General features: G+C 36.0%; 1 pseudogene; it reads left to right on the forward strand.

The window, feature by feature from the left end:
- The first annotated feature begins 2,256 nt into the window (after positions 1-2,256).
- LOC116270379 lies at positions 2,257-2,356 on the forward strand (annotated as a pseudogene).
- The last annotated feature ends 14,644 nt before the right edge of the window (positions 2,357-17,000 follow it).

Consider the following 17,000-nt stretch of genomic DNA (forward strand, 5'->3'; position numbering starts at 1 on the left):
AGTGTTGTAAAGATATTAATATTCATAAAATCAATGCATACATTTATCCCAATAATAAATTGATGCATGGAGTTAAAGAGTACCCTCTATTACCCTCTCCCTACACCAGAAAAGAAAGATTCAAAACCTGTCAAAGTGAATGCAAAGTGAAAGAAACAAAAAATTCTGGTAAAACAGGAAAAATAATTTTCACAAGAAAATAATGATTGCATGCTTGAACAACTGTCTGTTAAATGCTATTATAAAAGTACTATAAGCAAAATAACAAGTTTGACAATGAAATAGACATGCATATCAATACAAAAGAAGGAACATAGTAACAGGTAAAAGTATATATAATTTAACACAAGGTGGTATCCCATATTCATACAAAATAACAACATATTTTTTGAGAAAATTGGATAACTATTAATGGAAAAAGGATAAATTGGTGCTCCTCCTCATACCTTAAAACAAAATTAAATCCGTTATAATTTGAAAGTTAAATATTAAAAATGAAACCACAAAAAATTTAGAAAAATAAAGATGAAATTTTATTATTCGTAATATTTAGTAATGAATAAAAATACTACAATGTCAGCAAGTGCAATATAGCATAGAGAAGTTTAAAATATATATATATGTGAAAGTAAAAAAAAAAAGACTATTTTGAATACTTTTTACCAACCAGGTACTAGAAGCTTTAATATATAGGTGCCATTATTTAAAAGGAAAAAGAAGATATTCTCATAAAAATAACTTAAAACATGTACATCCAACTCTCAAAAGAAATATAATTCACCAAAAATCATCTACAAGAAATATTCAAATAAATTAAAATGAAAGTAAGTTATACCTTTTGCAAACTCATAAACTTTCTCTATATAAATTAAAATTAAAAACTAGTTACTATTAGCAATAGTTCATGATGAATTAGATTAAGGATTATTGGGAACATTGTTACAACCTTTCTATAAAGCAATTTGGCTATCTCTACATAAAGAATGTTTTGTAACATTCCTTTTACCCTTCAAATAATACTTCTAGGAATTTATGATAAGTGGATTACAAAGAAGAATGCATAGATGTTTATAAATATGTTTGACCGTTATTCAAAACATAAATGCCAAAAAGTGAATAATTATATGAATCGTGGTTTAGAGACATAAAGAGCTATTATGCAGACATTAAAATTGTATTTTTGTTAAGTAGTAAAATGAGAATTTTTCAGATTAAAATATTTATATAACTATTTCATTTAATTTTCACAAAAGCATATTCTGTATTCCTGTGTTCTTAATTAAAAATGATAATGCTTAGGTAAGGAAATATTTTTCCCAAATCACACAAGCAAATTGGTATGAAGTCTAGATCAGACTGAATGTTAAGTATATGTTTACAAACTTATTTCTGTATTTCTCATAACAATATTTCATTTAAAAAGAAAAATTAGAACATACTACTATATAAAGAGTGGCATGATATAGGTACATGTACTTATTTATATGTGATATTTATGTGTTTATACTGGCATGTGTTCCCATTCTTTTACAAAATTGATATGGAAATCACACTCTAAATATTATTGCATCTTTCTTTCTAAGTACATATGTGTATTACATATTGAAGGAACAGAGATTAAAATAAAGTTACAGTGATTATACATAGGTGATTTTCTTATTGTTGTTTTTTAATCACCCTAATCTAAAATTGTTAAATTGTTCAATGGAATTACAACAAATGTAACACATTATTGTTCAATATACACAAATGAATTTTCCCAGTCTTATTTTTACATAGAAAATCTTTCCGGAATACTGAGTTAGACTACATAGTCAACTCCCACACTTTTTGTAGACATACCTGTATGTTATCACTTACAGCATATTTTAAAATGTGTCCAAATATCTATTTCTTCTCTAATTCTAGACTGCTTTACAGTAGTTTCCATAATATTCTTATTTTCCTTCACTTTAACTCCCTATTAGCACATAAGTGGGATTCAATAAATACTAAGTCAAATATTAACTTTCTAAAGGGTCTTCAATTTGCATATATATATATTTAGGTTTGATCATGTGATGTTAACAATATTTGAGGGTTTTTACTTCTCAAATAAAAATAAAAATTTTTATAAATATAACAATCTCATATTGATCTAATTAAAATATTACATTAAGTAAAATATTTACTTGTGTTAATTTCCTGTATAACCAACTTTGCATATAGTAAATACAAAGTATACTTTTACTATAAAAGTAAATAAGTGAAGGTCCAGTTTGGCAACACATATGCTAAAATGGGAATGATATAGAAAAGATTAACATGGTCCCTGTGCAAGGATGACATAAATATTTTTTAAATGTTTCATATTTTAAAATAAATAAATAAATGAGTTAATAAGTGATCTATTGGTCCCTTACAATATCTTTACTCATGGTAGAATTGAACCATAAGTTTCGATAAGCTGAATCTCCAAGTTGGTGTTAAATGACCACAATAGTAAAGATTTGAAAAAAGTTGAAAAAGCTTTGTGAATTTTTATATATTTATAGGAGTATGCTCTCATTATGATAAATAATAGCATTTATTCATTTTAAAATATGCAACACATTTTCCTTTAAAAAATTAAGGTGGGATATAAATAAAATGTAGGCATATTAGAGAATTGTATATAGTTAAGAATTAAAACAGATGATTTACTATTATGATACAATATGCAGTACAGGCTGATGTAAAGTAATGGATCATACTTGTTAAAATAATTGTATGCTGGTGCATAAAAATGTAAATGAAGTCCACCTATTTTATGCATGGTGAAATCAAAGAAATTAAATCTTTGAAAATAGTTATGTTTCATTCATTTCATATAAAATTTTATTGTTATTTGTTAGAGCAAAACTTCCACATTTAAACATAAATCACCATATATGTATATTTTATTCTTAAAGAGATATTTTATAATGCCATTATTATATAATACAGAAGATAATATTCTCTGATCATATACAAAAATATTCTGGTAGAAATAAAATAAGGGGGGGGCGGAGCAAGATGGCCGAATAGGAACAGCTCCAGTCTCCAGCTCCCAGCATAGCCGACACAGAGGAGCCAGACCCGGTGATTTCTGCATTTTCAACTGACATACAGGTTCATCTCACTGGGAGTGCCAGGCGATCAGTGCTGGTCAGCTGCTGCAGCCCGACCAGCCCGAGAGCTGAAGCAGGGCGAGGCATTGCACCTCACCTGGGAGCGGAAGGAATCCCTTTCCTAGCCAGGGAACTGGGACAAACAACACCTGGAAAATCGGGTAACTCCCACTTTAATAGTGCACTTTAAGCAAACAGGCACCAGGAGATCATATCCCACACCTGCGGGAGGGTCCCACACCCGCAGACCTCCCTCATTGCTAGCACAGTCTTGTAATCTACCAGCAAGGCAGCAGCGAAGGAGGCTGGGGAGGGCACCCGCCATTGCTAGCTTAAGTAGGTAAACAAGCTGCTGGGAAGTTCGGAGCTGGGTGGAGCTCACAGCAGCTCAGGGAAACCTGCCTGTCTCTGCTAAGACTCCACCTCTGGGAGACCAGAGGCACAGTAAACAACCCAACAAACTGTAGAAGAATCACTCTGCAGACGCAAACGAAAGGTTGAGATCTGAGAAGGGACAGACTGCCTGCTCAAGTGGGTCCCCTGACCCTGGTAACCTAACTGGGAGACATCCCCACTAGGGCAGTCTGACACCCCACACCTCACAGGGTGGAGTACACCCCTGAGAGAGCTTCCAAAGCAAGAATCAGACAGGTACACTCGCTGTTCCAGAAATATTCTATCTTCTGCAGCCTCTGCTGCTGATACCCAGAGCAAACAGGGTCTGGAGTGGACCTCAAGCAATCTCAACAGACCTACAGCTGAGGGTCCTGACTGTTAGAAGAAAACTATCAAACAGGAAGGACACCTACACCAAAAACCCCATCAGTACATCACCATCATCAAAGACCAGAGGCAGATAAAACCACAAAGATGGGGAGAAAAAGCAGGGCAGAGAAAGCTGGAAATTCAAAAAATAAAATGCATCTCCCGACAAAGGCTGGCTCATCACCAACATGGTCAAGCTGAATGAGGAGAATGACTTTGTGAGATGAGAGAAGAGAGCTTCAGTCCATCAAATTTCTCAGAGCTAAAGGAGGAATTCTGAACCCAAGCATAAAGAAACTAAATTCTTGAAAAAAAGTGGAAGAATTGATGGCTAAGAGTAATTAATGCAGAGAAGGTCATAAACAGAAATAGAAAGATGGCTCATGACGAAATGCAGTGACAAATGCAAACTTCAGTAACCGACTCGATCGAACTGGAAAGAGAGAAAAGAGTATCAGCGATTGAGGGGATCAAATCTCAGATAAGAAATGAAGCGAGAAGAAACCAAAGAAAAAAAAGAAAGAAAAATGAACAAAGCCTGCAAGAAGTATGGGATTAATAAAAGACCAAATCTATGTCACAGTTAGGTGCCTGAAAGTGAAAAGGGGAAAATGGAACCAAGTTGGAAAACATATTCAGGATATCATCCAGGAGAACTTCAACCTAGTAGAGACAGGCCAACATTCAAATCCAGGAAATGCAGAGAACGCCACAAAGATACTCCTCGAGAAGAACAACTCAAGACACATAATTGCCAAGGTCCGCAAAGTGGAATGGAAAAATCTTAAAGGAAACTGAGAGAGAAAGGTCAGGTTATCCACAAAGGAAATAATCAGACTAACAGCAGATCTCTCGGCAGAAACTCTCCAAGCCAGAAGAGTGGGGACCAATATTCAACATTCTTAAAGAAATTTTAAACCCAGAATTTCATATCCAGCGAAACTAAGTTTCATAAGTGAAGGAATAAAATCCTTTACAGATAAGCAAATGCTGAAAAGTTTTGTCACCACTAGGCCTGCCTTACAAGAGACCTGAAGCACTCAACATGGGAAAGGAACAATCGGTACCAGCCATTGCAAAACATGCCAAAATGTAAAGACCGTGAGTACAGGAAGAAACTGCATCAACTAACGAGCAAAATAACCAGTTAATACTATCATAATGGCAGGATCAAGTTCACATAGCTTGCATCTTAACTTAAATGTAAAATGGACTAAATGCTCCAATTAAAAGACACAGACTGGCAAACTGGATAAAGAGTCAAGACCCATCAGTCTGCTGTATTCAGGAGACCCATCTCACACGCAGAGACATACATAGGCTCAAAATAAAGGGATGGAGAAGATTTACCAAACAAATGGAGAACAAAAAAGCAGGGTTGCAATCCTAGTCTCTGATAAAACAGACTTTAAAACCGTAAAAGATCAAAAGAGACAAAGAAGGCCATTACATAATGGTAAAGGGATCAATTCAACAGGAAGAGCTAACTATCCTAAATATATATGCACCCAATACAGGAGCACAGATTCATAAAGCAAGTCCTTAGAGACTTACAAAGAGACTTAAGACTGCCATACAATAATAATAGGAGACTTCAACACTCCACTGTCAACATTAGACAGATCAACTTGAGACAGAAAGTTAACAAGGATATCCAGGAATTGAACTCATCTCACCAGCAAACAGACCTAATAGACATCCTATAGAACTCTCCACGCAAAATCAACAGAATATACATACTTCTCAGCACCACATCATTACTCTCAAAATTGACCACGTAATTGGAGTAAAGCACTCCTCAGCAACTGTACAAGAACAGAAGTGCAACAAACTGTCTCTCAGACCACAGTGCAATCCAAGAGCTAGAACTCAGGACAGCTAGAAACTCAATCAAAACCACTCAACTTCATGGAAGCGGAACAACCTGCTCCTGAATGACTACTGGGTACATATGAGAAATGAGAGGCAGAAATAAAGATGTTCTTTGAAACCAATGAGAACAAAGATACAACATACCAGAATCTCTGGGACATTTAAGCAGTGTGTAGAGAGGAAATTTATAGCACTAAATGCCCACAAGAAAGCAGGAAAGATCAAAAATTGACACTCTAACATACATAATTAAAGAACTACTAGAAGCAAGAGCAAACACATTCAGCTAGCAGAAGGCAAAAGAAATAACTAAGATCAGGAGGCAGAACTGAAGGAGATGAGAACACAAAAACCCTCAAAAATCAATGAATCCAGGAGTTGGTTTTTGAAAGATCAACAAAATTGACAGACCACTAGCAAGACTAATAAAAGAAAGAAAGAGACTCAAATGAAGCATGATTAAAAATGATAAAGGGATATCACCACCGACCCCACAAATACAAACTACCGTGAGAGATACTATAAACACCTCTACGCAAATGAAGCTGGAAAACCTAGAGGAAATGGATAATTTCCTGGACACTACACTCTTTTCCAAGACTAAACCAGGAAGAGAAGTTGAATCCCTGAATAGACCAATAGCAGGCTCTGAAATTGAGGCAATAATTAATAGCCTACCAACCAAAAAAGTCAGGACCAGATGGATTCACAGGTGAATTCTACCAGAGAGTACAAGGAGGAGTTGGTACCATTCCTTCACAAAACTATTCAATCAATAGAAAAGAGGAATCCTCCTAACTCATTTTATGAGACCAACATCATCCTGACACAAAGCCTGGCAGAGACACAATAAAAAAGAATTTTAGACCAATATCCCTGATAAACATCACTGCAAAATCCTCCAGTAAAATGCTAGCCAAGCCAGTTCAGCAACACATCAAAAAGCTTATCCGCACCATGATCAAGTGGGCTTCATCCTGGGATGCAAGGTTAGTTCAACATTCGCAAATCAATAAACATAATCCAGCATATAAACAGAACCAAGACAAAGAACCATGATTGAAACCAAAAGATGCAGAAAAAGGCTTTTTGACAATATTCAACAGCCCTTCATGCTAAAGCGGCTCAATAAATTCGGTGATGATGGAACGTACCTCAAAATCATAAGAGCTATTTATGACAAACCCACAGCCAATATCATACTGAATGGGCGAAACTGGAAAAATTCCTTTGAAAACTGGCACAGACAGGGATGCCCTCTCTCACCACTCCTATTCAACATAGTGTTGGAAGTTCTGGCTAGGGCAATCAGGCAAAGAGAAAGAAATCAGGGGTATTCAGTTAGGAAAAGAAGAAGTCAAATTGTCCCTGTTTGCAGATGACATGATTGTATATTTAGAAACCCCATTGTCTCAGCCCCAAAATCTCCTTAAGCTGATAAGCAACTTCAGCAAAGTCTCAGGATACAAAATTAATGCAAAATCACAAGCATTCTTATACACCAGTAACAGACAAACAGAGAGAGCCAAATCAGGAATGAACTGCATTCACAGTTGCTTCAAAGAGGAATAAAATACCTAGAATCCAACTTACAAAGGGATGTAAAAGAGGATCTCTTCAAGGAGAACTAGAAACCACTGCTCCGAAAGTGAAATCAAAGAGGACACAAACAAATGGAAGAACATACCATGCTCATGGATAGGAAGAATCAATATCCATGAAAATGGCCATACTGCCCAGGTAATTTATAGATTCAAGCTATCCCCATCAAGCCTACCAATAGGTTTCTTCACAGAATTGGAAAAAACTGCTTTAAAGTTCATATGGAACCAAAAACAGCCCGCATCTCCATGACAATCTAAGTCAAAGAACAAAGCTGGAGGCATCAGCTACCTGACTTCAAACTATACTACAAGGCTACAGTAACCAAAACAACATGGTACTGGTACCAAAACAGAGATATATAGACCAATGGAACAAGAACAGAGTCCTTAGAAATAATACCACACATCTACAGCCATGTGATCTTTTGACAAACCTGAAAGAAGAAATGGGGAAAGGATTCCTATTTAATAAAATGGTGCTGGGAGAAAATTGACAGCCATAAGTAAGCTGAAACTGGATCCTCTCCTTACTCCTTATACGAAAATTAATTCAAGATGGATTAGAGACTTAAATGTTAGACCTAATACCATAAAATCTAGAAGGAAAACCTAGTGGCACCATTCAGGACATAGGCATGGGCAAAAGACTTCATGTCTAAAACACCAAAAAGCAATGGCAGCAAAAGCCAAAATTGACAAATGGGATCTCATTAAACTAAAGAGCTTCTGCACAGCAAAGAAACTACCATCAGAGTGAACAGGCAACCTACAGAATGGGAGAAAATTTTTGCAATCTACTCATCTGACAAAGGGCTAATGCCAAGAACCTACAAGAACTCAAACAAATTTACAAGAAAAAAAACAAACAACCCCATCGAAAAGTGGGCAAAGGATATGAACAGACATTTCTCAAAAGAAGATATTCAATACAGCCAACAGACACATGAAAAATGCTCATCATCACTGGCCATGGAAATGCAAATCAAAACCACAATGAGATGCCATCTCACACCAGTTAGAATGGCAATCATTAAAGTCAGGAAACAACAGGTGCTGGAGGATGTGGAGAAATGGAACACTTTTACACTGTTGTTGGGATTGTAAACTAGTTCAACCATTATGGGAAAACAGTATGGCGATTCCTCGGGATCTAGAACTAAGATGTACCATATGACCCAGCCATGCCATTACTGGAGTATATACCCAAAGGATTATAAATTATGCTGCTATAAAAAGACACATGCACGCATTATGTTTTATTGCGGCACTATTCACAATAGCAAAGAGACTTGGAATCAGCAAATGTCAACAGTGACAGATTGGATTAAGAAAATCATGGCACATATACACCATGGAATACTATGCAGCCATAAAAAAGGATGAGTTTGTGTCCTTTGTAGGGACATGGATTGCAGCTGGAAACCGTCATTCTTAGCAAGTATCCACAGAACAGAAAACAAACACTGCATGTTCTCACTCATAGGTGGGAACTGAACAACGAGAATCACTTGGACTCAGGAAGGGCTTATCCACACACAGGGCCTATCATGAGAGTGGGGAGGGGTGAGGGAGGGATTGCATTGGGAGTTATACCTGATGTGAATGACGAGTTGATGGAGTGCAACACACCAACATGTACAGAGCTATACATATGTAACAAACCTGCGTTATGCACATGTACCCACCAACTTAAAGTATAATAATAATAAATAAATTTTTAAAAAAATTAAAAAAAGAAATAAAATGAAAATAGATTTTTGTAAAATATTTTCTTTTCTTTTTGATAAACTAAAACTATCATTAAAACCCTGAAGGAGTTGTATAAATTCATACACCATGAGTTCTCTCCTCTTACCAGAGATGTGTTAGAATGCAAGAACAGATTAGGAGAAAGTCATATATTCTATAAAATCACCTTCAGTGATTCACTAGGACCTTGCAAATTCCCAGTTACAACTTATTAGATTACTGGAATGAAGTAAAGAGACTGTTCTTGGATAACATCAATAGGCTTTAGAGTGTGTATATATGTGTGTTTTAAGTGTACAATGAATTGTTTTATATATATATTTGTAGTGTTCTGCAACAATAAGCATAATTAAATATAGAATCATTCCATCACCCCTCTAAGAAACTTCATACGCATTGCAAGTTGGTCCCCACTTTCCTCCTTAACCCCAAGCCTAGGCAACCACTAATCAAATTTTTTTCTCTGTACATTTGTCAATTATGGACATTTCATATAAATGGAAACAGACACTATTTAGTCTTTTGTAACTATTTTCTTTCATTTATCATAATGTCTTCTTAATATGCTCATGAAACAACCTTATTGCTGATATGGAGAAAGTTTTTGTGGCTGGGGTAGATCAAACCACCTACAACCTTCCCTTAAGCCGAAGCCTAATTCAGAGCAAAATCCTAACTCTCTAATTCTGTGAAGGCTGAGAGAGGTGAGGAAGCTGCAGAAGAACAGTTCAAAGTCAACAGAAGTTGGTTCCGGAGGTTTCAGGAAAGATGCCATCTCTATAACAAAAGTACATGGTAAAGCAGCAAGTGCTTATGTAGAAGCTGCAGTAACTTATCCAGAAGATCTAGCTAAGATCATTGATGAAGGTGGCTACATTAAACAACAGATTTTCATTGTAGATGAAAGAGCCTTATATTAGAAGATGTCATTTAGGACTTTTGTAGTTAGAGAGAAGTCAACGCCTGGTTTCAGAGCTTCAAAGGACAGGCTGATGCTCTTATTAGGGATTTATTCAGCTTGTGACTTTAAGTTGAAGCCAATTCTCATTTACCATTCCAAAAATCCTAGGGCCCTTAAGAATTATGCTACATATACTATAATGTGTTACATAAATGGAACAACAAATCCTGGATTTTATCACATATATTTACTGCATGGTTTAATGAAGATACACACACACACACACACACACACACACATATATGTTTTTTTTGAGATGGAGTCTCACTCTGTCATTCAGGTTGGAATGCAGTGGTACAATCTCGGCTCACTGCAACCTCCGCCTCCCAGTTCAAGCAATTCTCCTGCCTCAGCCACCCAAGTAGCTGGGACTATAGGTGCCTGCCACCACGCCCAGCTAATTTTTGTAGTTTTAGTAGAGACAGGGTTTCACCCTATTGGCCAGGCTGGTCTCGAACTCCTGACCTTGTGATCTGCCTGCCTCAGCCACTCAAAGTGCTGGGGTTACAGGCGTGACCCACAGTGTCTGGCCGGATTAGTGGATATTTTAAGCCCACTGTTGAAGCCTACTACTTGGAAAAAGAAGATTCCTTTGAAAATATTGCCACTCATTGACAATCCACAGTTTCACCATGAGTTCTGATGGATATCTGTAGGAGAGTAATATTGTTTTCATGCCTGCAAACACAGTATTTATTCTTCAACCCATGGATCAAGATGTAATTCTGGCTTTCAAGTTTTGTTATTTTAGAAACATGTTTCATAAGGCTATTGCTTCCATGAATGGTGACTCCTCTGATGGATCTGAGCACAGTAGATTGAAAATTTCTGGAATGGATTCATGGTTATAGGTGCCATTAAGAATATTTACGATTGAGGGAGGAGGTAAAATATCAACACTCATGGGAGTTTGGAAGAAGTTGATTCCAGTTCTCATGGATGAGTGAGGGGTTCAAGACTTCAGTGGAAGAATTAACTACAAATGTGGTGGAAATAGCAAAATAGCTAGAATTAGAAAACAGTCTTGAAAATGTGACTGAATTGCTGCAGTCTCTGGCCAAACTTTAAGACAAGAAGTTGCGTCTTATGGATAAGCAAAGAAAGTTGTTTCTTGGGATAGAGTCTACTCCTGGTGACAGTGCTGTGAACATTCTTGGAATGACAACAAAAGAATTAGAATATTACATAAACTTACCTATTAAAGCAGTTGGAGGGTTTGAGAGAACTGACCCTTGTTTTGAAAGAAGCTCTACCCTGGGTAAAAGGCTATCAGATGGCATCACACGCTATAGAGAAATCTTTCATGAAAGGGAGAGTCAATCAATGCAGCAAACTTAGTTTTTGGCTTATCCTAAAAATTGCTACAGCCACCTCAACCTTTAGCAACCACTCCTTGATCAGTCAGCAGCCACCAACATTGAGGCAATACTTTCCATCAGCTGAGATGATCATTAGAAATTTTTAGCAATAAAATATTTAAAATTAAGACAGGTACATTTTATATACATAGTGCAATTGACTCTTGTTTTGATAGAAGTTCTACTCAGGGTAAAAGGCTATCAAACGGTGTCACATGCTATGGAGAAATCTTTCATGAAAGGAGGAGTCAATCAATGCAGCAAACTTCTTTGTTGTCCTATCCTAAGAATTGCCACAACCACCCCAACCTCTGTCAACCACTACCTCCATCAGCCAGCAGGCATCAACATTGCTTTCATTTATTTCTGTGCGTTCTCAAAGTCTTTGGTAGCATTTGCTTAATCAATATAGCTTTACTCTCATCTTCCTATTTTGTGCTGTTAATGACAAATATATGACATTCTTGTGTTTTAGATAAATTACTTTTTAAATCAGATAAAAGAAAGAGAGAAAAGTAATACATATTTATGCTTTCCTTTAGAAATATATAATTGTCTTTCCCAGTTCCCCTTGTTTATTTGTATGGATTCTGATTATTTTCTGGGGTCATTTTACTTTAGTGAAAATCTTTCTTTACTGTTTTTTGTAATGCAAATCTGCTAGAAAAAGTTATCTTCATTTTTGTTTTTCTAGGAATGTATTTTTTAATTAAAAAATAGTTTTGTTAAATATACCATCTTTGGTTGACAGTTATTTATTCTTTCAACACTTTGAAGATGGCATCACACTGTATTCTGACTTATATTGCTTCTAAAGAGAAAGCAGCTGTTAATTTTCACTTGTGTGTGATCACTTATATGTGATGAGTTGATCTTGTGTTCCTGCTTTTAAAATACAGTTAGCCTCCCATATCCAGTGGTTCCACATTCATGAATTCAACTAACTGTGGGTCAAAAAATATTTGAAAAAAATAACAATACAACAGAAATACCAATAAAAAGTAATGTAGTATAACAACTATTTACCTAGCATTTATATTGTATTAGGCATTATAAGTAATCTAGCGATTGTTTAAAGTATATAGGAGGATAGGTTATATGCAAATACTGTGTCATTTTACATGATAGACTTGAGCATCTGCAAATTTTGGTATTTATGGAGGGGTCTTGCAAACAATCTCCCATAGACATCGACGGCTGATTGTATTCTCTTTGTCCTTGTCCTTCAACATTTTATTATGATGTGTCCTGGTGTGGATATCTCTGTGTTTATCCTCCTGGGAGTTCATTGAGCACTTGTTATATTTATAAGTTAATATTTTAATCAAAGTTTGTAATTTTTTCTGCCATCAATTCTTCAATTATATTTCACCCATTTATCTGTCTATGCTTCTTCGGGTACTGTTAGTATATATATATATATATATATATATATATATATGGGTAGTTAATGTCATTTTACATTTTTCTGAACCTCTATTTATTTGTCTTTATTATTCTTTCCCTTTGTTCTTCAGATTGTATGCTCTCCATTAATCTTTGAGTTCTTGTTATGTTCTTTGACATTTTTGTTTGTTTAATTTTGACATCTGGGCCTTCTCACCAGCAATCATTTTCCTGCCCATGGATCATACATTCTTGTTTTTTAATATGTCTCATAACTTATTTTGGCAAAAAAATGAACATTTTAGAAAAGATACTGTGGTATCTCTGAAAATTGATGCCTCTGGGGCCTTGTTTTTGTTGTCATTTGCACCTTTCTATATAAATAAATAAATAATAAATAAATAGGTAAATATGGTGATGCTTGCATTATTTTAGTTGTCTTATATATTATATAATGTTTATGGCTACATTTATACATATTACACTAAAAAGTATACTACATATTACATGAATGTGTATGAGTCCCTGGCTCAGGGCCTTGCAGGTTACAATCAAAGTGCTGGCCATCCTGTTCTCTTTTCTGCCGCTCAGAGTCCTCAGTTTTAGGACTGAAGTCCTCAGATACTTGCAATTCCCTGTCATGTGGCCCTTTCCATAGGCAGTTTATTATATGACTGTTTCTTCTTTAAGGCCAGTAACAAAGTCTCTCTCTCTCTCCCCACAACCTCCTTTTTTTCTCTCTCTCTCTCTCTCCCCCCCTTCTCCCTCTCTCTCCCCTTCTTTTTTTCTCTCCTCTTCTCTTTCCTTCTCTCTCTCTGCCTCCTGTTCTCTCTCTCCCTCCCTCCCTTTTTCCCTTCTTCCCTGTCTCTCTCTCCTCTCTCTCCCTCCTTGTCTCTCTTTTAAGTTGGTTAAGTCAAATTTTAACATGAGGTGAAATAATGACAGTAACTATATCATTATTTTTGCCATAGTCTATTGACTAGAGGGAACTCAAAGTTTCTTCCCACATTCAAAGGCAGGGAATTATATTAAGGTGTCATTTATTGTAGGTTATCCTGCAGTGTATCCAACATACATATATAAGTATACGCACATATAATAGCATTGGGTAAAGAGTTTACAAGTGTTATGTTTATTTTCCCTTGGTATTTTTCTGTGTATAGCATGTGTCCATATATTAATCATTTATTGTTTTTAGTGATAATTCATGAATAAATTAAGCTTTTGGCAGAGCCTAGAAAGCAAAAATAAAGAGTTCAAACAGAGAAATTATTACCTGTCTCAGACCTACCCTGTCTGGCTTTTCCTCTGAGTCCAGTGGGCATAATAGGGTACTGCTTCTTAAATCTTTTTTTTTTTTTTTTTTGAGATGAAGTTTCATTCTTGTTGCCCAGGCTGGAGTGCAATGGTGCCATCTTGGCTCACTGCATCCTTCGCCTCCTGGATTCAAGGGATTCTCCTGCCTCAGCCTCCTGAGTAGCAGGGATTATAGGTTCCTGACACCACTCACAGCTAACTTTTTGGTATTTTTAGTAGAGATGGGGTTTCAGCATGTTGGCCAGGCTGGTATCAAACTCCTGACCTCACGTGATCCACCTGCCTCGGTCTCCCAAAGTGCTTCTCAACTCTTAAAGGAAAATATTGGAGTTCTTATTTTTATGAATGAGTTAATTGCAAAAAGTTGTGCTTTTTTTGAAGTCTTAATAACTGTTTGTGTCACTATAGGTCATTTATGTCTGGTAAATGAGAATATTCCTGAATATTATCTATGGAGATTATAAATTTTATATCATAATTAATATTGAATATCCAATTTGTGATTTTTATAATTTTATGTATTTCATACAAAGACTATTAGTTCATGATTTTTTTCTCTATTTTATTTAAAAAGAAAAAACGCAGAATAAAAAAATTAATTTACAGGATGACATATAAAATAAGTTAAATATACAATAGAGAAGTCTGAAAGCAAGTTGAGATACAAGCAGGCTCCTCCCTCAAACTTTAGTAATCATTTATCTATATAATATCTACATAGTCATCATCCTACGATGACAAGAGCCATGTGTTCCCTATTCACTACTATTCCCAGTGCTCAACAGAGTTTCTAGGAAATTGTAGGTGTTAGCAAATATTTGCTAAATGTCGTAAAAGGGAAGCTGACATGTGAACAACCTATGCCCCATTCTTCCTAGTGAAACAGAAAATTGGAAAGAGACTTTCAAGCAATACTAAAATTATATGCCTTTCACTAGATGTAACATAATAAAATATTAATAATGAATTATGTAATATATAAATGAAATATGTTATATAACAGAATATATATACTACATTAATTATATAACCTAAAAAATAGTTTACTCCTAAAGATTATCATTTTCATTTATCTATATTCACATTCTTGAATTCATATTCAAGAAATAGTTATTTATTTCTTTTTTGTTTCCTTTGAGACAGAGTCTTATTCTGTCACCCAGGCTGGAGTACAGAGGCACGATCTCAGCTAAATACAACCTCTGCTTCCCAGGTTCAAGTGATTCTGCTGCTTCAGCCTCCTGAGTAGCTGGGATTACAGGCATGTGCTACCACGCTCAGTTAATTTTTGTATTTTCACAAGAGATGGTGTTTCACCATGTTTTCCAGGTTGGTCTCGAACTCCTGACCTCATGTGATCTGCCAGCCTTGGCTTGCCAAAATGCTGGGATTATAGGCAAGAGCGACTGTGCCTGGCCTCAGGCTAGAAAACTGTCATTTTGTTTTAGCTAAGTCTTGCATTTGGGTGGTGTTTGGGGATGGCTAAATTGTGACCAGAAATTCACCTTAGATAATGTCCATTCTGGCACATCCAAAAAGAAATAAAGGTTACTGCCCAACGTAATTGCAGTTTTGGACCACAAGTTTTAAATTATTATAACTAGGCTCAAACATATCTTTATTAATCAAAATAGGAACCACTACAGTCAGCGCATTTTTGTCAATGAGAAATAAGTTTGTTTATACATGTAGTGTAAAATTCACATTTCAGGATTTGGTGAACTCTTGGAAAGCATTTTCTGCATCCTGCTGGTTGTGGAAGTGTTTTCCCTGCAAAATGTTGTCCAGATGCTTGAAGAAGTGGTGGTCAGTTGGCAGGAAGTCAGATGAATATGGCAGACAAGGCAAAACTTTGTAGCCCAGTTCATTTAACTTTTGAAACATTGATTGTGTGACTTGCCATCTGGCCTTGTCATGGAGAATCAGGCCCTTTCTGTTGACCAATGCCGGCTGCAGGTGATGCAGTTTTCAGTGTATCTCATTGATTTGCTGAGCACATTTCTCAGATGTAATGGTTGCACCGGGATTCAGAAAGCTATAGTGGATCAGACCGGTAGCAGACCACCAAACAACGACCACAACCATTTTTGGGGGCAAGTTTGTCTTTGAGAAGTGCTTTGCAGCTTCTTCTCAGTCCAACCATTGAGCTGATTATCACGTTATCCGATAAAATTCTTGTTTTGTCACACATCAGTTTATTAGAGAAATGGTTCATTGTTGTGTAGAAGAAGAGGACACTTCAAAACGATTTTTTTTTCATTTTCTCTCAGCTCATGAGGCACCCACTTACCGAGTGTTTTTCACCTTTCTGATTTGCTTCAAATGGTGAACAGCCATAGAAAGGTCGACACTGAGTTCTTCAGCAACTTGTCCTGTAGTTGTAAGATGATCAGTTTTGATAATTGCTCTCAGTTGGTCGTTGTCAACTTCCAGTGGCCAGCCCCTATGCTCCTCATCTTCAAGGCTCTCGTCTCCTTTGCAAAACTTCTTGAACCACCACTCCAGTGTACATTCGTTAGCATTCCTGGGCCAAATGTGTTGTTAATGTTGTCAGTTGTCTCCGCTGCTTTACGACGCATTTTTAACTTGAATAAGAACATTGCTCGAATTCACTTTTTGTCTAACATCACTTCCGTAGTCTTAAATAAACACAAAATAAAAAGCAAGTAATAAGTTATTAGCAAAAAAGCATAAAGTAAGAAATGTGCATTAAAATGATGTAAACATAACAACATTTATTTAAGAATTTAAGCCAATGTCAAAAAGCAAATTTCAACAATGCAAAAACCGCAATTACTTTTGTACCAGTCCCACTATTCCTCTTTTAAAATATTAATCAGTTTACAAAGATAACAGCTAA

Source organism: Papio anubis, chromosome 14, assembly GCF_008728515.1.
Source record: "Papio anubis isolate 15944 chromosome 14, Panubis1.0, whole genome shotgun sequence".
Lineage (NCBI taxonomy): Eukaryota > Metazoa > Chordata > Mammalia > Primates > Cercopithecidae > Papio > Papio anubis.